The sequence below is a fragment of the Mirounga leonina genome, unplaced genomic scaffold (genome assembly GCF_011800145.1).
Source record: "Mirounga leonina isolate KUSES-001 unplaced genomic scaffold, KU_Mleo_1.0 Mir_173, whole genome shotgun sequence".
NCBI classification, from domain to species: Eukaryota; Metazoa; Chordata; class Mammalia; order Carnivora; family Phocidae; genus Mirounga; species Mirounga leonina.
This window is the reverse complement of record NW_023270447.1, coordinates 20,060,714-20,086,199: the sequence shown is the minus strand read 5'-3', so window position 1 is coordinate 20,086,199 and position 25,486 is coordinate 20,060,714. Positions and strand designations below refer to the sequence as shown.

General features: G+C 41.3%; 1 protein-coding gene across 3 annotated transcripts in view; it reads left to right on the top strand.

The window, feature by feature from the left end:
* Window positions 1-8,548: 8,548 nt before the first annotated feature.
* Window positions 8,549-25,486, top strand: part of LRRC8C (leucine rich repeat containing 8 VRAC subunit C) — an 81,846-nt gene continuing 64,908 nt past the window's right edge. For all 3 annotated transcript variants that reach the window (XR_004681604.1, XR_004681603.1, XM_035018091.1), the window contains exon 1: window positions 8,549-8,722. The gene's annotated coding sequence lies outside the window, so the exon portion shown is untranslated. The remainder of the gene's footprint in view (window positions 8,723-25,486) is intronic.

The window sequence follows — 25,486 nt, the reverse complement described above, 5'->3', positions numbered from 1 at the left end:
CAGTGCAATTAACTTGGAAGTTTCCCTGAACCCCCCCCCCCCCCCCCCGCCACACACATACACAGATATCCATTCTTTACTAGAAGGTGGTACTTCCTTTTCATTGAAGATTAATTTTTCAACTTATTTTTAAAAACAAGATAGAATGTAACGTTTCATAGAATGAAACGTTATCATGCTAGACAGAATTCATGGTGCCTTTCTTTGAAATTCCATAATCAGAACGTATCATTCCTAATAACCCTCTACCGAATGTACCTCAGAAACAAGGAGAGACAGCTGTAAATGTTACAACAGGCCTAGAAAAGCAGTCAAAGGAGAGAATAGTCACAAGACCGGGGATGATTCCGGGAGGGAGAACACCTAAGGATATAAAGTTATTCTACCAATGTCCAATTCATAGGGGGGGGGGGAAGCCAGTTATTGTCAGAACTGTGAAGGATCTGAGACTTTATCCCTTGCAAGCTAAAAAAAAATGAGCCTGCCACAGTTTCTTGGATGGTGGTAGAAGGCAGGAAACTCCTGGATCAGATGAAAGTTTATTACTCAGCAAAAGTAGAAGCCAGAGTATTAGCATTTTTGTGTCAGTTCCTGGAGTCCCAACACAGTAATAGAAGGTTGTGTTATAGGAGAGGAACCATGAGCTTAGGGAATGTGAATGTTTTATAATGAGTGTAAGTATGTCTGCCTCTTGCTCTGAAGAGAAACATTATCTTTATTATACTGGACAGTAGGTTTGCTTGCCTTTTGCTCCGGGGGAAGCCATTTTCTCTCTCTCCAAAGGCTGTTCACTCTACAAGTATCCTTGAATTTTAGACTGGAAGAAAGGGTCTTACTTACAAAACGTGCAGTGCCTTGCTCATAAGATGTGTGGAAATACTAGAAACCCATGGAGAACTGTCTTCCAAGTCATTAATAAATAAACTATTCCATGCCAGCCCTTTAAGTACTCAGAATGTGTTTGTCTTATACCAGTTTCAAATTTCTAAAAGGATGTCAAAGAACCCAGGGGCTAATAAGAATATGTAAAGGCAAGGAAATATTCCTCAGTGTAAAGGAGCAAGGCCACACTATTACTGGTGAGAACTGGTGCTCTTTGTCCTATTAAAGATGAGAGGCACTCTGTTTACGGCTGATGTTTGTAAGCAAAGGAGCTACGGAAAACATCTACCCAGAGGGCTTATCTTGGTAGGAATTCATTAAATGAATTAATAGGGCTGATAATTTCCTGTGCTTTCCAAGGAAAAAAGGTCCTACGAAGGTTCTGCATCTTTAACTCTAGAATAACAGTTCAAATGTTCTATTCTGAGATATTTTGTTCTTCCTGGAATGTTGGTAGTGTGACAAAGGAAACAGTTCCATTATCAAATGAAGTTAGAGAAACGCTAGGGTCAGCAAAGTTAAACAAGTATTTTCAACTCAGGACTTCTCAGAGTCCTAAGCATGTTAACATGCACTGTGAATCTCTGAAAGGGATATAGTATCCTCCAAGGGAATTTGACCACAGACCCCTATTTCCCTGGAGGCTTGAAGGGGAGACTTCTAAGGAGAGCTGCTTGGAAATGCCTCAGCGGAGGAAAGGCCCCAGCTCACTGACCATGGATGGTGAACGACAAAGGCGCTTTGGGAAGATGTTGCCTGATGGGTCTGCCATGCTCCGGGCAGATTTCCTATGGATAGCAGCAATGGGTGCCTTCACCCTTCCTTGATCAAATGTTGGTGATTATATCCATTACTGACTGACATTTAGGGAGGATAAATATGTATCATTTTAAGATCAATCTGAAAAGTTTTAGCACTGCATAAGTCCTAAGAAATCACCTATTCCAACCCCTTTGTTGCAAATAAGGAGACTAAGGATGCAAAGATATTAAGAGACTTGTCCCAAGTCACAAAGTTAGTTAATGGCAGAGCCACGCCTGGAATCTAGGTCTCATTAATCCCAATTTGTGCTCTTTTCACTAACAGCAATAAAAGTGACCATTAATGACCACTACCATTGATACTGAGAAGGAAAACCAAGCTTTCTTGTTGTGTTTTGTTTTTCCTAAGAGGTAAACAACATAAGTAAATTCAGAAAATTAATAAATGAATTCAAGAAAATCATCTTGTATTAGTATGGGTGGTGGTTTTAAGAAGAGATCACCTGGGCATGGTTAAAGCATTTTCTAAGTATACAAAGCACCTTTCATGACAGTTTTCCTTTTTTTAAAAGATTTTATTTATTTATTTATTTATTTATTTATTTATTTATTTATTTATTTATTTATTTTAGAGAGAAGGGGGAGAGAGAGTGCACAAATGGGGGGGAGGAGCAGAGGGAGAGGGAGAGAGAGAATCTCAAGTGGACTCCAAGGCGAGCACAGAGCCCGATGCAGAGCTTGAGCTCACGACCCTGAGATCACGACCTGAGCCAAAATCAAGAGTGGGGCGATTAACTGAGTCACCCAGGTGTCCCATGATAGTTTTCCAAAGAGAGTCATGTTTATGTGAGTAACAAGAGCATCTTCAATTTCACTACCCTGGTAAGGTTTCTTGAGCCATTGATAGCCATGCCTCAGAGAGCAAGCAGCTTCTCAGTCAAAGGGAAGAAGCAATTCCTTTGGCTTGAAATTAAGTGCTTTGTCAGGGCTGATGTCACTGAAATTTGAAGCAAGTCAATGTTAAACTATGATCTGAGATGTTCTATGGCACATTCTATACACATAATAAGATATGGCATTAAAAGACTGGAAATGTCGAGTTCTGGGAAAATTGAGTTACCTTTCTTAGGAGGTATATCTTAGTGTTTTGTTTTGTTTTAATAAATAAGGACGTTCCAAACCCCTTAAGGATGTTTCATTACCTTTAGAATAATTCACTGCATGGCTACAGCTAGTCATTTACAGATGATGTGAAGTTCTTCGAGCAGTGGCTGCATATGCTCAATAAATAGTAGCACGAAGATATTATTTAGTAATATAATTATAACTGAGATTCAGGTGCAAAAAAATAAAAGCCACTCTTGAGAATGTCAAACTCATTTTTTACTTTAAGCTTATATATGTATTATGTGAAAGTTACTTATATATCACTGGCCCATATGAACAATAATTCTAAGAATGGGTTTCTCTGCCTGGTATATTTCATATTGCCTAACTTCCAAGCCACAGACACTTTATGATCTTTCATTAAGAAGTTTGTTTTCAGTCATAAAATGCTTTTCAGTTAAAGAGTAAGCTGTAAAATCGCCTCATGAAGACACATTTGGGACATGAGTAGGCTATTGGGCAAAGCACAAACTAATGCCATTTCAAAACCTCTTGAAAAAGTACCTTACTGAATGTACTTGATGGATTCAATTTAAAAATATTCATTTTCCATATGACTGAGTAGTGGTTAAGCAGGAGAACTCTGAAATTAGACTTGCCCAGGCCCAGATCCTAAATCTTCTACTCAGTGGTCATATGACCTTTGATTAGTGACTTGTTTATAATGTGCCTCAGTTTTCTCCTCTGTCAATAGGAGGAAATAACACTGCCTGGATAGCGAGGGTAAATAAATCAGACAATGCATATAAAGCTTGTACCTAGCACACAGTGTGTACCTAGTAAGTGTTTCTTTATTTTTTTTTTTTTTAAGATTTTATTTATCTACTTGACAGAGAGAGGGAGGGGGGTAACGAGAGCAGGAACACAAGCAGGGGGAGTGGGAGAGGGAGAAGCAGGCTTCCCGCAGAGCAGGGAGCCCGACGGGGGACTTGATCCCAGGATTCTGGGATCATGACCTAAGCTGAAGGCAGCCGCTTAACGACTGAGCCACCCAGGCGCCCCTAGTGTTTCTTACTATCATTTCCAAAGTCTATCACAGATTAGTGGGACCAACCACTTCAGTCTTATGTGTGTGTGTGTGTTGGCGATGTATGAGGGCTGGGAGGTGGTGGTGGTCAATAAACAAGACTGATTTTATAAGAATTTGGCCCATAGTTTTGTAGTGTCCTATTTTTAAATCCTCAGCACCACCACCCTCTCCTCTGGCACAAATTCAACTGCCATTTTAGGGTCAAGACCACATTTGACCACATTACCTCTTGGGCAACTTCCTGCTCATACGACATTTTCTAGAGGAGGTTTTATTCTCCTGGTCTTAGCATTTTTAATGGCATAGAACCAAGGATTTCAAAACTGTTGCTAAAGGTGGATTTTAACTGGCAGCTATTAATTCAGAAAGTGCTAATTGTTGCAACAGTGTTATAAGAGTTGAAACTTAAAACAACAATGCTTTCTGTTAGCTCAGGACCTTCCCACAAAAGCTCAGAAAGGATCGGGGGAGCAGATGTGCATAGGGTGGGTAGAGAATGCTGGGTTAAACCCTGCTGGTGGTTTTGGTTTAGAATTTAGATTTTACTTTCACTATTACTAGGCAGGATCAACTGACATCAAATATAAAACAAAACAAGCATAGCAGGTTGGTCTTCAAGAACAGGCCCAACATTGAAAAATCAAGCTTTAAGCAGATACATATACATAATACATAATGTCAGCATAAACTCTATGAGCTAAAGGATTTCACATTCTAGAGCCTGATGTTTAATACAAATTACTGTATACTGGAAGTCAGAATAGTACAAAAACTTGACACTTTAAAAAACTCATTCTTGGGTGCCTGGGTGGCTCAGTTGGCTAAGCGACTGCCTTCAGCTCAGATCATGATCCCAGGGTCCTGGGATCGAGTCCCGCATCGGGTTCCCTGCTCTGCAGGGAGCCTGCTTCTCCCTCTCCCACTCCCCCTGCTTGTATTCCCTCTCTCGCTGTGTCTCTCTCTGTCAAATAAATAAATAAAATCTTTAAAAAAATAAAAATAAAAAAAAATAAAAAACTCATTCTTTCAACGTTTAATACCAGGCTCTGTGCTAGGTGTTGACATAGAGATGAAAAAAGACACAGTAGTGAAACAAAAATGTAAAGAGATAAATGGCAGCACATTATGGTAAGTGCTGTGGGAGCACAGGAAAGGGAGAATTACACTCGCCGGGAGCCTCTGGAAGTTCACAGAGAAAGCAACTTTTGAAATATGCCTTCAAGGACTGCTATAGCCCAGCCTGCATTTTATTATAACTAACAACGAAACAATGTAATTGCCACTTCTATACAACCCACTAGAGGGGTTGCAGATATTCTAAGTCTCACTAGAACCTTAAAAAAAGTAGGTATTGATGTTCTAATAGACAGATGGAGAAACTGGGGTTCAAAAATTAAGAAACTCAGGGTCACATAGATAGTAAGGAGTGGACCGAGGACTTGAGCCCAGATCTGTATCATTCCAAATCCCTTACCATGGCCCTGCACTGCCCAGAAAGATCCACTTCAGCTCCCTATTGCCAACCAATACATGGTTAACTTGTAACTATGTGGAGTCTTGGTGTGGGAACTCACTCTGAAAGCCCATTGAGAATGTCAAATTTTGGTCTCAAAAATTGGGTGATTGAAAGGTGAAGATGGTGGCTCTGTATACATGGTTCACCTCGGGCATAGTGCCCTTTACTTATTCCGAAATGCAATCACATTTAGTTCGAAATGGTTTATTCTGATTCATGGGCTGCCAGATTCCCTCTCTCAAGCTCTGTGAACACCTTGAGGGCAGGAAATAAGCCTTATACAGCAGCGCCCCCCCCCCCCACCCCCCCCCCCCCCCCCCCCCCCCCCCCGCCCTTATCTGAGGTTTTGCTTTCCATGGTTTCAGATACCCACAGTCAACTCTGGTCCAGAAGGAGATGATCCTCCTTCTGACAAATTGTCAGAAGACTAATAATAGCCTAACATTACATCATAATGCCTACGTCACTCACCTCACTTTATCTTGCCCCATAGGTATTTTATCGCTTCACATCATCACAAAAGGAAGAAGGGGGAATACAATACAATATGATATTTTGAGAGAGAGAGAGAGACCATATTTACATAACTTTATTACAGTATTTTATCATTATTCCATTTTATTGTTGATTTCTTACTGTGTCTAATTTATAAATATTACAGGTATGTATGTACAGGAAAAAACAGCCTCTATAGGGTTTGGTACTATCTGCAAATTCAGCCATCCACTGGGTGTATTGGAGCATATTCCCCACAGATCAGGGGGTCTACTACACTTCTTTGAGGCCCTCAGAGTCCAGCACTCACAGAAATTGGCTGATGGATTGTGGATTCACCTTATGGTTTTCTGAGGGCTTGATAAGTGTGGATGTTGATTTAAGTTAGGTTGACTGAGGTGACTAGACTTAGGGTTTACATGCTCTAAAATAAGAAAAAATATACTAAGTTGTATAATGTAGTGGTTTTCAGACTCGTGCCTCTCAGACTTTAGAGTGCATGTGAATCAGGTGACTACATGTAGCCCTACCCAATACACCCTATTTAAAAAACAGGTCAAGTGCAGACAAAAGCATTGCAGTTAAACATCTGGGGGAGGCAGGAGACTCAATTTTCAGGGTTCATATCCCATTTCCAAACCTTGTTGCCATTCCTGGTCCTTTTGCTTTCAGGTCTATGAAGAGTATATTAAGTACATAACAGCTACTGTTTATTGTGTACTTATAAAGCGCTTGGCACTGTTCTTGCTGCTTTAAGCATGTTATCTAATTTGCACAGCACCCTAGAGTACTATCCTTATATAGCTGATGATGGAAAAATAAAATAAAATTAGCAGTAACTCCCTTACATTTACGCAGGAAGAGTAGGGATTTATTCCTGGTTCACCTGAGTCCAAACCTTGTCACTGGGTAATGGAGCATTTCAGGGATGCATAAGCTTGAGGTCAGGGTGACAATTGTACAGAGGATAGAGATGCTCAGAAAGCACTTGCAGAACAAAGCCCCCGACAGGAGGTTTGTGCCCTTAGTATTTCCTCATTGAGTGTTTAAATCCAGGTAAGGTATTTAAGAGCTGGAGCTACCTCAGATAGGATCTGGTAGCTTGCAAGGTGCTCACAATTTTAGCAAATTGCTGAAGCCAACCTCTCCCTTTCCCCACGAACTCTCCAGGAAGTTTTTCACCTGCTATCTAGGAGAAAGGCCCCACCCTAGATTTTTGTGCTGATCTAGTTAATTAAGGCTGGTGTTAGAGTCATCTCCTACAGCCTAAGAGGGTTTAAGGTTGACTTCCACAGCATACTGGATTTGGCCCAGCGAGCCCAGGAAAAGCAGTTAAAAGCTTAAGAGAAGCATGGAGCACTGGGTGTTATATGCAAACAATGAATCATGGAACACTACATCAAAACTAATGATGTATTGTATGGTGACTAACATAATAAAATAAAAATTTTTTAAAAAGCTAAAGAGAACTTCTGGACAAATTTTCTTTTCAGTTTGACTTGGAACTACAAATGGGGTTAAAGGAGGTGCCTGCTTTCTTAAGGCTTGCTTGTAAGAACAAATCAACTAGTGAAAAACAGGTACATCGGCCTTTTCCTGACTGCCAGGACAGAGTAGTACGTTCATTTTCAGTACTCTTAGAATAACTAACATTGAGAAGGCATCCTAGGAGATTTTTATATAACCTAGTAATCTTGTCTGTACATTTCACTGGGCAGAAGATTTTCCATACGAATAGCTGTCAGCTTTCAAGAAGACAGTTTGCTTGTTCATCCTGAAATTGGGTAGGAGAGTGTGGAGAAGAAAAACATGCTTCAGATCAATCAATAGAGAGAACCCCTCCCCCCATACTCTTAACAACAAGTGGTTTTGAGGAGGACAGCGCAGTTCACAATCGCAGGCGGGGCGTTCAATTTCCGCGTCTCTGGAACCTGCTGCTGGAGAGACGACGGAGCCCAGCTCTCAGTGTCCGGGAGCATGGGGGTTCCTGCTGGAGAGAAGACGCAGGTGTCCAGGGAGATTGGTTTTAACCATTCTCCCCCGTCTCCCTCAATGCCTGCCCCCCATCCCGCCCCACCTCATTCTTGTGTTCTTATGGGGTCCTTCTGTTCTCCTGCGGGGCGGGAGATGAGGAGGAGGGATGATCTCCATCCTGACCCCAGTCCCGCAGGGGAGTTGCCAGAAGGGCTATTTTTAGTGGTAGCTGCCCCCCTCTAACACCCAGGGGAGGAGCTGCGGCACTGGAGTGGCCGCAGAGCGCGGGGAAGCCTCGGTTTTCCGCGCCCTGTGAAGGGTGGGGAGGAATCGGACGCAGCCCGTTCCCCAGGCGGAGGCCGCCAGGTGGCCGCCTCGGAGGCGGGAGCGGCCCCGCGGGGAGGCGCGGCAGGGTCCGTTTTCCACGGCCAGGGGGAAGCCTCCGCCGGCCAGCGGCAGCCTCGCCGGCCAGTCCCGGCGCGCGGTGGTCTCCGCAGGGGAGGAAGTTCCCGGGCACGGCGGCCTGCGTCACAGCGGGGCTGGGACCGCCGGGCGGGCGGCGGCGGCGGCGACCCCGGGGCCGGGCGCTGGGCGGCGCTGGCTGCCGCTGGCCCGGCTGCGCGCGGGGCGGCGCTGGAGGCGGCTCCGTCCGCGGCCCGGGAGGCGGAGGGGAGGAGGGCTGCGGGGCTGGGGCGGTAGCTGCGTCCCGGCCGGGAGCCCGCGAAGAGGACGAGGAGGAAGGCGCCGCCGTGGCCGCGGCCGCAGTGCTCCGGGCGCCACACGCCATGAGCAGCGGCCCCGCCGCCGACCCCGCCGTCGCCGACCGCCGCTGAGCCGGCCCGGGAGACCGCTCGCCGCTCCCCAGCACCCTCCCCGGCGGCACCCTCGCGCCCGGAGGTAAGGGCGGGGACCGCCGAGGGATGGAGAGGGGCGGCCCGCCGAGGACCGCCCGGCTCGGTCCGCTAGGTGCGCGGGAGCCACTGCCCGCCCTGCGCCTCGCTCGCGTCTCTGCTGCTCGCGCGCTCGGGCGGGCGGAAGGTGGTCGCCCGCCCGGGGTTTGCGCCTTGCAGCCACCGCTGCTGGGGCTCTGGGACCCGCCAGCCCCTACCCCACCCATTCCGAGCCAGCGCCAGCGTCGGGGCCAGGGACCCCAGCCTGGCGCCGAGCACCGCGCGGCCGCCGCAGGTTCTGCGGACTTGGTGGGGGGTGGGGGCATCGGGGGTGGAGGACGAGGAGAAAAGGCGGCCACCGCCGGGGCGATCGTCCTTCTTCCCTACCTGAACCCCCCGCCCCCGAGACCCCACGGCCTGTGCCTTCTGGTCTGCTCTCCCCTTGTACCCCCGAGCCCCTGAAGTTAGCACTTTCGGGGAGACAGGAATCTGATGGGCTCCGACGGGAACGAGAGCGCGGTGCCTGCCGCTTTGCAGGACCGGCGGGGAGAGAGGGTTTAGCCAGATCGGGCGGGCCCCAGAAGCCAGGTGTCTAGGCCGGCTGTTGCGACCAGGACCGCCGCCTGCAACCCAAACCCAGGGTCGCCGGTCTTTCCCTTTCCAGCTGGTTGCCAGCAGCGAGGTGGCGAGGGATGGAGTCAGCAACTCCGGAACCTTAGGATGTGCTCTGTAGACGCTAATTCCCTTCTTTTCTCCCCGGCCAGTTCTTCCCTCCCCCACCCCACGCCGGCGGGTGTACATCAGATCACAGTTCCTTCAGAAGCTCGCAGGGTACCTAGCTCTGAATAACCACAGACACCTAGCCCACATCCCAGGACGGTATTTCAGAGTGTGAAGACCAAACTTCACCTGGTTTCAAATTCTCTTTAAACATCTGAAACTCAGCAAACCCGTTAGGAAAACACTTGCAAGCCCACATCCTCCTTAAAGTAAAAAATAAGAACCAATTTTGTGGGAGTGCTAGCGTTGGGCAAAGGGAGGCTTGAGTGACCCTATTTATCGCAGCTTTACGGGGGAGGAATAGATAAAAGAAATGGCAGTCCTATTTTATTCACATACTTCTTATAATGTAAGAAATGGAGCTTCAACCAACAGGCACATTTCCGGACAGGTATGGAGTGGTTTCCTAAGGCATCCATGAGGCTTATTCATGGATAAATCAGTAAGATGTCGTCTAGGTGGGAAAGGAGGCAAACTGATGGTATCCCTCTTGCTTGGCACAAGGAGCTTTATACGTGTATACATTTTTTTTCTTTATTTTTTAATGATTTGTGTAAACCCAAAAGGTACATTGAACTTCCCCAAATTCGCTCCGATTCATAAACCATGTGTTGGATGTGTGGATATAGATGACCCATTAGATGTATACTACTCTAACCTTCGATATTTGTATTTCTTCTGACTTGCTTAATTAGGGAATACCAGGGGTGTAACCCTGATTTACTTTACTTTGGAGTGATTAATTTAAATACTGTCTTGAGGTCAGTTTGTTTGTTTGCTTTTGAGGGGGCAGTTGGGGACCAGCTTTGCAAGGATGGATATTTTTCATGGTTCACATAATGGATTGACCACAGATGGGTCCTACCACTTCAACAATGCTATCAGAGATAGCAAGCATGTTTAACAATTTTCTTAGTAATACAGTTATCAAAGTCTCTGTTAATGGTACTAATCTTTTATTTCTCAGATTGACGAAGCACTTTGTCTAATGGAATGCTTTTAGAAGAGAATGCTTTTAGTGAAAAAAATGTATGAGGGAGTATAAAAGAATGAATAATTTTCCACTTATGTAAATTTTAACTTTTAAGTACAATACAAAGTTAGCAATTTTTAAAACGCCTAAGGTGTCTAATTTTTACCAAATTGCTGTTACGATTTTCCAATAGTCTGTAGTATTTTTAAGTTATAGTCACCAATAACATTATAATAGAGCCCAAGTGTAAAAACAGTTGGGGTGGAAAGTTACACGTATTTTGCCAAGCATTGTGTTAATGATTTAATGTGGTGGGTCCATTGCTATAATATAGTCTAGTACTGTAGGTACCTAACATACATTATACTCAGATATGTACAACAAATGTTTAAAGTAGATGGTGCCATCTACTTTTTACAGAAGAAAGATGGTCAGTCTGTGACTTGCCCAAGACAAGACAGCTAACTTAATGCCTGAATGAGGCCAAACCTCTTTAGCCTTAATGATGTACTTTTCTGTTATCCAGAGCTGCCTATCTTTTTTCTACAAAGATTTATCGTTAACTTGCTGTAATGACTCTATGAAGAAGCTGAGATTGGAGAAGTAATCACTATCCAAGGTTTTCCATGTAAATAGTATATAGCTGAATTCACATTTGGAATTGGGGCCATCTATTTCCTAAACCCGTGTTCTTGCCACTGATCTCTATTAAATGACAGATTAAGAACTTAACCTAATGGACCTTTTACTTTTTTTTTTTTTTAAGATTTTATTTATTTATTTGACAGAGAGAGAGGGAACACAAGCAGGGGGAGCGTGAGAGGGGGAAGCAGGTTTCCCTCTGAGCAGGGAGCCCAATGCGGGGCTCGATCCCAGGACCCTGGGACCGTGACCTGAGCCGAAGGCAGATGCTTAACGAGTGAGCCACCCAGGCGCCCCGACATTTTACTTTTTTTCATCAGCTGTTCTCATCAACATGACAGTGATGGTCTCGTAGGCTGCGATACACTCTCAAGATTTTATACTCAGTCCCTGGAGTGCTGGCTCTATCTCCAGCCCTAGATCACTGATGAAAGCATATTTGCAACCAATGAGGGTGACATTACTATGGAGGTATCCTTGAATCCACTTCATTTCTCTTAACTTATAAATCAGGCTAGATTGGCATGGGGGGAAGAGCATGGTCTCAAGATGGGAAAAGCTGGTATCAGATTTTGGTTTTACTGTCCAGTAGGAGTGTAAACTAATTCATGCTGTAGAACTTTCCTGAGCCCATTTCCTGATGTATAATGGAGTTAATAAAGCCTATTAGTTGGAGTATTGTGCGGACTAAATGTAACAATCTGTATAAAGGACAGCTCCTGTCACCTACTAGGTGTTCAGTAAATGGTAGGGATTAGCACCCCTGTATCCCGGTGTTGATGGAAATTTCTGCTGGAGTTTGCTCCATCTATATTTTACATGCATATAGTGATTAGTCATTGCTATCAGTGATTCATTCTTCATATGGCAAAGGTCTAATCTGGTTTCTAGCATCTTTAACTTTTGAATCACATCCTTTTTTTGTAGTCCTGACTTACATTTACTCACCTTACATAGTTTGTCATTTGCTCCACTCTGCATATTTTTTAAAACTTTACTAGCCATACTTCAGTGAGTTGGAATTTGTAATTTTTGGCAAACACACTTTCCTGTTTTCTGCTTCTCCTGATTTCTCGACCTTGCTTATCACTCAAGGCACCATGACAGTCCCACTTTCTTCCCACCACATATCTCACCCTTGGCCAGATCTCCACTAGCTAAAATTCTGCATGTCCTTCAAGGCCCAGCCTAAATGCTACCTCCTTCCGGAGGTAGTGTACCTTCCATTTTAAATCCTTTCTCAGTTCGCTTATAAATCAGACACCATATACCCTAATAATTAAAAAAAAAAAAAAAATTTTTTTTTTTACTTTTTTAGTTATTTGCCCAGATAATATCCTATGAAAGTCTACACACTCTTTGAGGCAAGGGAATTTTTCTGTTTCTTTATATTTCTTCCTTAGTATAAAATACAAATGGTTTCTAATTTCTGAATGAAAGATGAGTCAGATATTCTGAGGGAGAGCCTTGCAGTAATTAGGAAAGATGCCTAAATTATTTGTCTCTGTTACATGATTATTAGTGACACCTTCCTCTTCGAGACTTGTTTGTCCCAGCCTTCTCCACCAATTTAACTGATATATAACATTTACTGGAAGGCCTTTTTTTCTTTTTCTTTTTTTTTTTTAAGAGAGGTAGGGTGGGGCACAGAGGGAGAGGAAGAGAGAATCCCAAGCAGGCTCCACGCCCAGTGCAGAGCCTGACCCCGGGCTCGATGTCACAACCCTGAGATGCTGAGAGCTGAAATCAAGAGTCTGTCGCTTAACTGACTGAGCCACTCAGACATCCCTGGAAGGCCATACTTCTTAAAGCTTTGGCCATTCGGTACCAGGTAAGATAGCTATGGTTCATTAATAAATGGCTCCTGTGGTGGGATAAAAAACTCATTAAGTTTGCAAGTATTGAGCACACCAACAGTATTTGAGTGGTTTGGTATTTTTAATGGTCCAGATGGATTTCTTTAATAAGGAGTAGGATTTACCTGAGGGAAAGGAATACCTACCTTGAGAGAAGGTTGAGGTAATGAGCAAGGAGGATTTCAAACCACTTTGGTTGGAAATAGGACTAACCATGGCACAGGGTGGAGGCTGCAACCAGAAGTGACTTCGTGAGAGAATTCGTACAGGAAAAAGACGTAGACAGTTTCACACAAATAGGAGAGGGGGAAAAAATGGAAGAAGTAACAGAAAGGAAGCATGACTATAATAGTATATGGCTGAGGCCTGCTAGATATATGGCATTCCTGGAGTGTAGAAATAGGAAAGAGATGGTGAGGCAAGACTGGCAAGAAAGGAGAGGAACTAGTGTGGCCTTAAAAGTCTAGTCTAGGGCGCCTGGGTGGCTCAGTTGGTTAAGCGACTGCCTTCGGCTCAGGTCATGATCCTGGAGTCCCGGGATCGAGTCCAGCATCGGGCTCCCTGCTCGGTGGGGAGTCTGCTTCTCCCTCTGACCCTCCCCCCTCTCATGTGCTCTCTCAAATAAATAAATAAAATCTTAAAAAAAAAAAAAAAAAAAGTCTAGTCTAGTACCTTAATACACTTTCATTTGTACCCCGGGCTGGCACAGAAAGATAAGAGGATAATCTCAGAGGTTTGCTCAAAGTAGATAGTTTGGCAGGAAGATATTGAAAGTTCCCTAATTATTAAGAGTAGAGAATGACTGAACTCTTCTCTAGTATCAGACATGAAATAAAGAATCTGGGCTATCTGCTTAGAAGTGTAAAACACTCACAAGTTCTGGTAGTGAATTTAGGATCATTTTCTGATGTTGGATGGGTGTTCTTCTAAAATATGGTTCTACAGGGGCGCCTGGGTGGCTCAGTCTGTTAAGCGTCTGCCTTCTGCCCAGGTCATGATCCCAGGGGCCTAGGATCGAGCACCGCATCAGGCTCTCTGCTCAGTGGGAAATCTGCGTCTCCCTCTCCCTCTGCTCTCCTGCTCCCACTTGTGCTTGCTCTCTCAAATGAATAAAAATAAAAAATCTTTAAAAAGAATAAAATAAAATAAAATATGGTTATATAGTCTGTGGTATATCTAATTGTGAATGGCAGCTGGTAGAGAAATGGCAGTATGGGTTCAGAAAATGAATACGATTTAGAAAAGGGGGAATTGGCAAAATTCAGAAATCAATTTTAAGAAAGATGCCTTAAAGCTTAGGGAAGTAACTGAAGATGTCTCAGAAGACTGAAGTATTTTGAGTCAAAGGAATCCAGAAATATATGTTGTTTGAAGAACACTTCTAAGAACTGGGAAGAACCGGAGCTATTCTACTGGAGAAGGGTGGGAAGGTAGAGCAAAGAGGAGTTATTTTGGCTAAGCCAAAAAACTGCCCGAAGACTTGAAACACTAGGGAGAACATAATGGAGATCATAGAAAAGTGTTTCCCAACCTTTTATTTCATTATTACTCTCCCTCCATGAGTTTATTTTTTTATAGATAAATTATAATACAGATACACTGTATATCTGTTCATGAACTGTGGCCTTTTGGCAGGCTACAAACCATTATTTAAGATTTCTTTTTTTCCCCTGCCCTCCAGAACTGATTTTTGACAGGGACGAGATTGCCCCCCAGTTGAGAACACATGGTGTGGCACAATTCTATATTATGTCCAAAAACTGTAAAAGAGCCATATGGAACTAAAAGACCTGAAGAAAAGTCAACATATTTATTTGTATGAATGTATATGATACCTTACTTGACAAATTCTCTGGCATTAGATTGTTCTTTTCTCTTTTCTGCCTTTATAAAGAAAAGCATACTTTATTGGCTCTTAGGCTGAAATATACATGTAAAAAAATATATAAGGCTTCTAGTTGTCCCAGTCCTACCTTGGCAAAATTATTAAATTTATAAAATTATATTCCAAAGCCCCCTCTACCTGCATTCTTTTGGGGAGTAGGGATAGGAAGCCCTCCCCAAACTTTAAATGCTCAACACCCTTTACTTATGTTATGCTGGGAAGGTTCTGCTATTAACTATTCATTCTTGTGACCAGTCAGTTATACATGAGTATGAATTAGTTTGTCTTTAATAGAGCATTTGTATTTTAAGCCATTTATTTATACTTATGAAACACTACGTTCCCTACCAAAGAGATTTCAGGTCATAACAAGTAGATATTTGGTGGGAGGCAGTGGGGCTCTGAAGTCATTCTTAGCTTTTTCATGTTCTGTTCCTTACTCCAGTTCCCTAGGGAGCATAAGCCTGGGCTTCTGGTGTCCAGTCTCGGGAGCTGCAAGCATTAGAAGAGCTTGGCTTCTTTGCATATTGACTTCTTTTTTTTTTTTTTTTTTTTTAAGATTTTATTTATTTATTTGAGAGAGTGGATGAGAGGAGAGAGAGAGCACATGAGAGGGGGGAGGGTCAGAGGGAGAAGCAGACCCCCCGCTGAACAGGGAGCCCGATGCGGGACTCGATCCTGGGACTCCAGGATCATGACCTGAGCCGAAGGCAGCCGCTTAACCAACTGAGCCACCCAGGCGCCCCATTTTTTTTTTTTTTTAAGATTTTATTTATTTGACACAGAAAGACACAGCGAGAGAGGGAACACAAGCAGGGGGAGGGGGAGAGGGAGAAGCAGGCTTCCGCGGAGCAGAGAGCCCGATGCGGGGCTCGATCCCAGGACCCTGGGATCATGACCTGAGCCGAAGGCAGACGCTTAACGACTGAGCCACCCAGGTGCCCCTAGACAAAAAGAAAATCTTAAGAGCAGCCAATGAAAGGGTACCTTTAAATAAGCTACTGTAGACTGACAGCAGACTTTTCAAAAATAGCAATGACAGCTAGAAGACAGAATGATAGCTTCTTTCTTTTTTTTTTTTTAAAGATTTAATTTATTTATTTGACAGAGAGAGACACAGTGAGAGAGGGAACACAAGCAGGGGGAGTGAGGGGGAGAGGGGGAGAAGCAGGTTTCCCGTGAAGCAGGGAGCCTGATGTGGGGCTTGATCCCAAGACCCTGCGATCATGACCTGAGCCGAAGGCAGACGCTTAACGACTGAGCCACCCAGGCGCCCCTGCATATTGACTTCTTTCAGCATTTGGAGCCCATCAGCCCTTGCACTCTCCCCTCCCCCCAAATCATCTCCTCCAGCTTTTGTTTTAACTGTACTGTTATTTTTCCTTTCCTTCACTGTCAGACCTCCAGCAATTGTTTTTCAGCATCTTTTCTCTTTCATTTTTGGAGCTGAACTGAAACCTCCCTGAGGGCAGAGACTGTATCTGTCTTGCTCCCTTCTGTATCCCCAGCACCTACACAGTGTCTGGGACACAGCTGCTCAAGACAGCATTGTGGGATAAATATTTAATGATAGATGCTACAGTAACATTTCTAAGCTACCAGTTTGCAGTGTATCCTTCTCCCTTTCTATTATTTTAAATTCTGATTATGAAATTTGATAGTGTAACTAGAAGTTATCCTTCTTAATAGGGTCATGAAATATGTACAGGGAAATATTTCTATATGTGATTGGAAATTAGGGGCAAGCATTATATAAAATATGAAGTCCGGGCACCAAAATAAATCCAAGGTAGAAGTCACTAAATAAGCTAAATATATGAAAACTCATGAGTCCTGTGATTTCATTCTGTGTATTTGAAGACCTTGTCAAACCAATACAAATTATTAAGTACTCTTTCTCAAATATTGTTGAAGTTTATGAAAATTAGAAACAGGTTCAGGGGGTGCCTGGATGGCTCAGTCGGTTAAGCACCTATCTGCCTTCAGCTCAGGTTATGATCTCAGGGTCCTGGGATCGAGCCCCACATCGCATCTTGCTCCCTGCTCAGTAGGGAGTCTGCTTCTCCTTCTCCCTCTGCCCCACCCCCCTGCTCATGTTCTCTCTCTCTCAAATAAATAAATAAAATCTTTAAAAAAAGTTTCAAATATCTTATCAAATAAAATATAACCAAAATATCAAATAAAATACAACCAATAAATCCAACTTCTAGAAAAGTATTATAGAGGCTTATTAAGCTAGTAACACCTTGATTTTTCAAAGTAACTATGAGAATAGCTTCATTAGAAAAAAACACTGCCAGGCTAATTTGTATTATCTCCCTTGACATTAACTCCAGGATAATGTTCTTATCAGTAAAGTTAGGAAATACTGTCCAGCACACACAACTTTCTAGTTAATGCAAAGCTGTGTGACTCCCAGAGCATGGTTAAAGCTGAGGAGTTAGTAGCTGCACACGCGTCTAGAGTTTGGATCTGAGTTGAGGGCTTAGGTATTTTATCTACAAATCTACGTGGAATAATGGGAAACATGTATCTGATATTTTGTTAAATGGCCCCATGGTGGATAGAGTGGCTTGGTGTTGAAGCAAGGATTGGAAATGATCTTTGTAAAAATAAAATAAAATAAAATAAAATGAAAGGAAGTAGTCAAAACAAAGCAATAAAATTTACTCAAGGAAAGTAAAGGGTTATATCTTGAAGAAAAATCAACAAGCCAACCATATAAATATACCAGAGTTTTGTTTGGGTACGTTCATTTCTGTAGCACCAGTATTTACAATAGTGCCTGACATGTAGCAAAGGATCAATAAATATTTGTTGAATGAATAAATGAATGGAATGCAAGATGGAGAAAGACTAACCATATGCCATGAGGGCAAGAGCAAATTTATTCCTAAGGAAATGGTACTGGATAACTAGAAGACTGAATAGATTGTTAGAAAAGCTTTCTAGACAAATCATTTATTTATGAGCATACATTAAAGTTTTATTTCAGGCTGACATATAAGAGAAAAGGTTTCTGGTAAGTCAGTTTGAAAATTCATTCTTACCAGGGACATCTTATAAAAGTAATGGATGGTTATACATCATTATGAGACTAGATAAAAAATGTGGATTGAAGGTTATTAGACTTTCGAGTAACAGTTGACAGTTAACTGGGTCTCTCGGTAGCTGGTTTCCAAGGACGGGTCTTATCCCCATTCCACATTGTACAGGAGGCTAGCCAGGGCAATAGGGATGAAAAAAATTAAAGATATAAAGATGAGAAAGGGTGAAGTAAAAATATGTCTCCTTATAAACTTTGTTATTAGAAATTAGGATTCCGTATCCTAAGGAATCTATAAAGCGGCAATTAACAATAAGGGTCTCACTAATCTAATTGACCTTCAGGTATTTAAAATTTACCCAAAAAAAGCTTAGAAGTAAATACGTTGACAGTAATTATTTCAGTCGACCCTTGTACATGAACATGTAGAAGATTTTACTTGTCCTGAGAGTGTATCCTAAAAATGTAATCACATTAATAACATTTTTTTCCCCCTCACATGACAGCTTTTCCCATAATGTGATTGCAATAAACAGAGCAGCCTACTGTTGACCTAATTAAGGAATTAGGGAGCAAATCAATTAAAACTAATGATTTCCAGCTTCTCTTACTTATGAATGCCATATTCTGGATTGTAGGAGAGGGAGCAGACTTTGGATGCTACCTAGATACTGTCTAGTGTGTATCAGATATATTCTGAGTATAAAAAATCTCCTGTCTTTATTGCTTCAAATTTGGAACATAATCTTAAGACAACATTATAAAATGTTGTCAGAGAAGAATATAGATGCCCAATGATAAGAGAAGGCCATATTGTTGGTTGTTGTATTAACTACTAACAAATCAGGAAGTCTATAAAAAAAAGTCAGAATTTTAATTTCTCTAGAGGCCAGGAATCTCTTATTATTCTGTTTGTTTACTTTCAGTTATTTATCATTTCAATTCCAAAAAACAGTATAAAAGCAAAAAAGCTGGGGCACCTGGGTGGCTCAGTCAGTTAGGTGTCTGTCTGCCTTTGGCTCAGGTCACGATCCCAGGATCCTGGGATCGAGCCCCACGTGGGGCTCCCTGCTTAGCAGGGAGTCTGCTTCTCCCTCTCCCTCTGTTGCTCCCCCTGCTTGTGCTCTCTCGCTGTCTCCCTTAAATAAATAAATAAAGTTTTTTTAAAAAAAGCAAAAAAGCTAATTGCCTCTTTTGAAAGAACACATTGAGTTGGGTAAAGACAAAAATAACTTTGCTACCTGGGTAGGATATATAAGTAAATAATTTTACAGCCTCATGTTGATAAAAAGCCATCTCAAAAATAATTTTTCTTTCTCAGTTGTCATTTATTCTATTAAGCTACTTTAAAAAATTATTTTATCTCAGTATGTGTTATTTCTCATATAAATCACAAGCTAAGCAATGGTGGATGACAGTATTTAAAATGTTAGACTTTACTTTTTAAGATAAAATTAATTTTATAGAGCATGTTATAAAATAATGATTATGATCTTCGAATGTTATGAAGAACAAATTATGTTTGTATATATGATATGTAAATTTAAACTATCACATGATAGTATTTTGTCAAAGATTATTCATCCATTATCCAATTTTAATATTAGTCCCAAGCCTTAAAATTAATTATCTTGAATTACAATTTACATTGCCATTTAAAAATAGTATAGGTTGTGTCTGGGTGGCTCAGTCAGTTAAGCGTCTGACTCTTGATTTCAGCTCAGGTCATGATCTCAGGGTCGTGAGATCGAGCCCCAAGTAGGGCTCCGTGCTCAGCACAAGAGTCTGCTTGAGATTCTCTCTCTCCCTCTCCCTTTTTCCCACACCCCATGTGCACACGCGCTCTCTCTCTCTCTAAATAAAGAGATAAAGGCTTTAAAAATAGTATGATCCCTATTCATATTAAAGATCTATCAAAGAAATATGACATTCCATGCTTTCACTTTACTGCAGCATTGCCTAAAATGTATAACCATCATTAAAGAAATAGACACTAGTTATAATTCAATTTTGTTGAACATAACCTACAAACACTTAAATTTTTAGTGTAAATAATGATCTGACCTATGATATAAATACAAGGAATTTAGTAACTTCCAATTAAATATGCATCCTATCAGAGAACAGGTCAGTCATGCATAAGCTAAAATATTTTAACAGCTTTATTGATACATAATTTCCATACTATAACACTTATCTGTTTAAAGGATACAATTCAGTGGTTTTTAGTATAATTACAGAATTCCTCACCATAATCTAATTTTACATTTTTTCAACCCAAAAAGAAACCTGTACCCATTAGCAATTACTCCCCACCTTGCCCCCCAACATCTCCTCCTCTCGAGCTCTAGGCAGCCACCAATCTATCTTCTGTATCTATAGATTTGCCTATTCCAGACATTTCATGTAAATGGTATCCTACAATATATGGTCTTTTGTGACTGGCTTCTTTCACTTAGCATACATTTGAGGTTTATCCATGTTGTAGAATGTATCAGTACTCCATGCCTTTTTATTGCCAAATAATATTTTATCATATAGATATATCATATTTTCTTTATCCATTTATCAGTTGATGGACTTTTAGGTTGTTATAAGGAATAATGCTCCTATGAATGTTTGTATACAAGTTTTTGTGTGGACATAGGTTTTCATTTCTCTATTGGATAGGTTTATGTAGAAATAGAATTGCTGGGTCATGTATAACTTTGTTTAAAATTTTGATGTGAGTTTGATGCAAATGAGGTATAATTTTTGCATCATATCCCAAACTAGAATAAAATCAGGTCTAAAACATTTAACTGTCTTTTTAATGAAAACAAAACAGTTTAATTTGTCCAAGTATTCATCATTAGGAATATCCACTGAACTTTGAATTTTAACATACTTCAACCACAGTTTGCAAAGTACTATTAATGCACCACTAAATCTCTTTAAATTTTGGATTAAAAATTCTGGTTAAGAAATATAGAAAAGGGGGCACCTGCATGGCTCAGTTGGTTGAGCATCCAACTCTTGATTTTGGCTCAGGTCACAATCTCGGGGTCCTGGGATCAAGCCCCGCATTGGGCTCTGTGCTCAGCAAAGAGTCTGCCTGGGATTCTCTCTCTCCCTCTCCCTCTGTCCCTCCCCCTGCTCGCGTTCTCCATCTCTCTCTAAAATAAATAAAATCTTAAATATATATATATATATATATATATATATATATATATATATATATATGTAGAAAGGACTACTGAAGGCTAACTCTGTAGCTATTTGTATATTTTGGGGTTCCCTATCCTTAGTAAACTGAACACCACCAGTTAATGCCAAACTTTTCTTCTGTGCATTTTTCCTCTTTTTATTGTAGGGTGGAGGAGGGATATTTTTCATATTCCCTTACTCTAGAAGTATATAAGTGTTTATTAGCTTCTGCCTAGAAAATGTGAACTCCATTCATTTGAAAGTCTACAGTCTTGTTAGTTTCCCTCTGGAAAGAGGTAAAGTCACCTAAAAAAGTAAAATATCTCTTACTGGTTAAATTGTTTTCAGGTACTGCTCTTTTGCCTGGGATGGTGATAGAGAGGCTGTCTTGATAAATTGGATCTGTTTCAATCTATTTCCTACTATTCTTTTAATTCACTGTCAGACCAAGACCTGGCAGAAATTTCCCTTAACGCTTTCTCTTCACACCCTTGTAAAATCACCCAGATTTCCCCTTTTCCCTTCCTTTCAAAGTGAATCTATTTGTTTAAGGAAGTATTCTCCTAACACACAAAAGACAAACTCCTGCAACCACTTAACCTTCATTCTTAGAGGTGTTCTAAGCAAGTGGGAAGCTAAACGTCTAGTAGGCGCCCAAGGGACTCACTCACCATAAAAACAGAATACTATAAATAACCGCTTCCAAACATAAGCAAATGAACAGAAAACCTCTGAAAAAATTCCTACATATAATTTTAACTGTTAGACAAATGCAAATATATACACAATCTGACTGCAAGCAAAACACAGAAAACTTAAGACTTCTGTGAATGTTGTCAAAGGATAATTTTCAAAAAGTTGAACATGACTCTTAATATAGAATGAACACGTCAAGGATTTATTCAAGCTCTTAATAAAGAAGCCAGCTGGTTCAAAGAGCATTCAAGGAACTATCTGAAAAAAGAATGTTAGAATAACATTTCTAGGTTAGATACAAAAAACTAGGTAATGTCCTTCAGGGCTATAAAAAACAAGCAATATTTGGGGTTTTCTTTTATACTGGACAAAAATCTACAAGTCTGGAATTTAATTAGCAATACTTAGCAAGTCCAAGAAAGGTGTATTTCTCTAAATCTTTGGGTGAGCCTGTTAAACAGGTCTTTAGTATTACATCGAAAAGGTGTACTGCCTTCCCTTTGTCTCGTTTCCAAGTTTAGGGTACTTTTTTCCTTAACAATGCATACTTTTGCTCATCCTAAATTTTCTTAAGGGCTTTGATTGTTTCTTAGTAAAATAACAGACATTTAGCCATGGAATGTGTCAAATATAGAACGCTGGCTATGGAAATCCTCAAAACATGGGACAGAAACTTTGGGTTCTACACTTGACTCCTTGGAAGTCATTTATGTCTCTCAGATATCAATATACCTCTCTAATCTCATTCTGGGGAGGAGTTCTATTTTAACTTCAAACCCCAGTTCAACCACTTCTTAGAGCCCAAACTGCTCTCCAAGCTCTCAACTTGGATGGCAAGTCATCTAAGCCCAGTAGAATGAGAACCCATTCAGCCATTAGACTTGGACATTCAAGTGCTCAAACTGCCATATCCCAGCAAAAACTCCAAGGCTCAGGAAGAAAAACACAAAGGATCTCAATAGTATACATGCCATGAAGTTCCTTAATCCAGAGGATACTCACAGCTCTGCTTCTTTTGAGATGAGTGAGTCTCCCTTGAACCTTCAAGAACTATTACACTAGGCATTGGCAAACTGTGGCCCACGTAGTTTGGGTCTGCAACCTGTTTTTTATCTGGCCCACTTGCTGAAATTGGTTTTTACATTTTTGAAGGGTTGTTTAAATTTTTTTGAAAGAATATGCAACACAGACTATATGTGACCTGTAAATCCTAAATATTTACTATCGCTCCCTTTTTAGAACAAGATCACTTATCCCTGCATTAAAAAAAAAAATGACAACTTCATTGTTAGTATGTGTCAAAGTTTTATAACAAACTTCCTGTAAGAGAAAAGCTCTCTAGTAGGCTAATTTAAAGATTTTCTCTTGGTAGGGACATTTTGGGGGAAAAGAGAATGGTTAGAATAGCATTAGATTTGACATCAAAAGAAAATATTTGTTAAAGGGCACTAAACTTGGTTGACAGCTGGTCAACTGTGTGGGTGGTAACTAACTTCCCAGAACGAGTCTTAATGTCATTAAAGTTCATGAGAATCATTACTTGAGTGTTGTATTGCAAGCACATTTCTTTCTGGGAAGAGGTTGCAAATTATATCATACAAACAGATTAAGAACAATTTTTCTTTTACAAGGCAATGTATTGTATATTTTAAAAGCATACACTGGGATGCAGTAAAAGAAAAGTAGACTCTAGGAACTTTGACGCCACACTAACTCTTACAGCTTAACTTAGGACTACACAAATAAATAGGAAGATGAAAAATTTGGAAGGGAGTCATAAGACCATCACAAAAGGATTAAAGCATTGAAAAACTGAATCTGTGGAAAAAATGAAAGGAATTGGATGTTTCAGCTAAGATGAGGAGGACAAGGAGAAATTTAACAATTACTTCCAAGGGTATAAAGAGGTCTCCAACTGAACATGAACAGCAATTGTACATCTCTTCTCAAAAGAGGTAAAAATTTGGGGCACCTGGGTGGCACAGTCAATTAAGCATCTGACTCTAGGTTTTAGCTTAGGTTATGATCTCAGGGTTATGAGATTGAGCCCCACATTGGGCTCCACTCTCAGCATGGAGTCTACTTGAGATTCTCTCTCCCTTTCCCTCTGCCCTTCCCACTCATGCTCTCTCTCTCTCTCTCAAACAAATAAATCTTAAAAAAAGAAAAAAAGGTAAAAACCTGCAGCATGAGGATGACATCAAGACATCAGCCTTTACACAAATTTTCATAGAGCCTGGGTCTTTAAGACACTTTAAAAATAGAGTAGAGTTGGGGCTCTCTGCCATGGGTCATATATGGTCTTGTCTGAAGGCTTAGCCAGATAACCCCTTGAGATCATGTATTTTTCATTTAAGACCATACAGGGTACAAGTCATCAGGTCTGCTATCCTTTGAGATTAAAACCAGCTATTGTCCCTGAGGACTTACTCTTTGACAGAGGGGGTAAGGTAAACAAATATGTAAGTGGCAAAGGTAAGGGGTAGCACTACCACAGGGGGACAAAGAGATATTTGCAAGTATTTTAAGTATCTGGAAAGGGAACCAATGAAAAATATGACTTAGAAGGCAAAGACCTGAACTCAGGGAGGGAGCCATCCCTATCTGAGGAAAAAGCAATCCAGGCAGAGGGAATAGCAAATATAAAGGCATATCCTTGGCACGATGGAGGAACAGCAAAAAGGCCAGGGTGAGGGAAGGGCACTGAGCAAGGGGGAGAATAGCAGTTATTAAGAGAGGATGTTGTAGACTCATGGAGTATCTTGTCTGCTTCTATTTTTTTTTAAGATTTTATTTTTAGGTAGTCTGTACATTCAACGTGGGGCTCAACCTCACAACCCAGATCAAGAGTCATATGCTCTACCGACTGAGCCAGCCAGGCACACTCCCCCCCCCGACCCTTTTTAAAGGTTTTATTTTTGTCCACTTCTACTCTGAGTGAAGTGAGGAGCTGTTTGAGGATTGTAGACAAACAAAGGTCAAAATCTGACTTGACTTTTAAAAGGATCACTCTGGCTGCCGTGTACAGAAGCCCTTAGCCATTTTTTTTTTTTTTTTGCCTCGGGGCCTTTCACTCTTAAAAAATTATTGAAGACCCCAAAAGGGCTTTGTGTGTCTTTTATCTGTAGATATTTACCATATTAGGAATTTAAAACTAAGTATTTATTTTAAAATGACAATAATAAAGCTACTATATGCTAACACAGATAACATATTTTAATGAAAATAACTGTATTTGTCTCCAAAAAAGAGAAAATGACATTGTTTACATTTTTACAGTCTCCTCAGGGTCTGTTGAGCCTGTTCACTATCATATGTCATGTAGCTTCTAGAAAATACCGTACACTCACAAGAAAGAATAAAAAGGCAAATAAGGTGTAGTATTGACCTCACTGATCCCCCAAAAAGGCACCCTTTGAGAAAGAGAGGCACAGAAGGGGCTAGGCTGTAGGAGGCAAGCATGGAAGTAGGGAGACGAGTTAGGAAGCTGTTGCAGTGAACCACAGGAGATCTGCTGGTGGCTCAGGTCGTGGCAGTCGATGTGATGAGAAGTGGTCCTATTCTGGAGATATTGTAAGGGTTGACCCCAATAGGCTTTGTGGACGGGATAGACCTGGATGTGAGAGAATAAAGTCAAAATTCCAGGTTTCGAACCAGAACTGAAATGTGGAAGATTGTGGAAAGAGCAGATTTGGGGGTAAAATGAA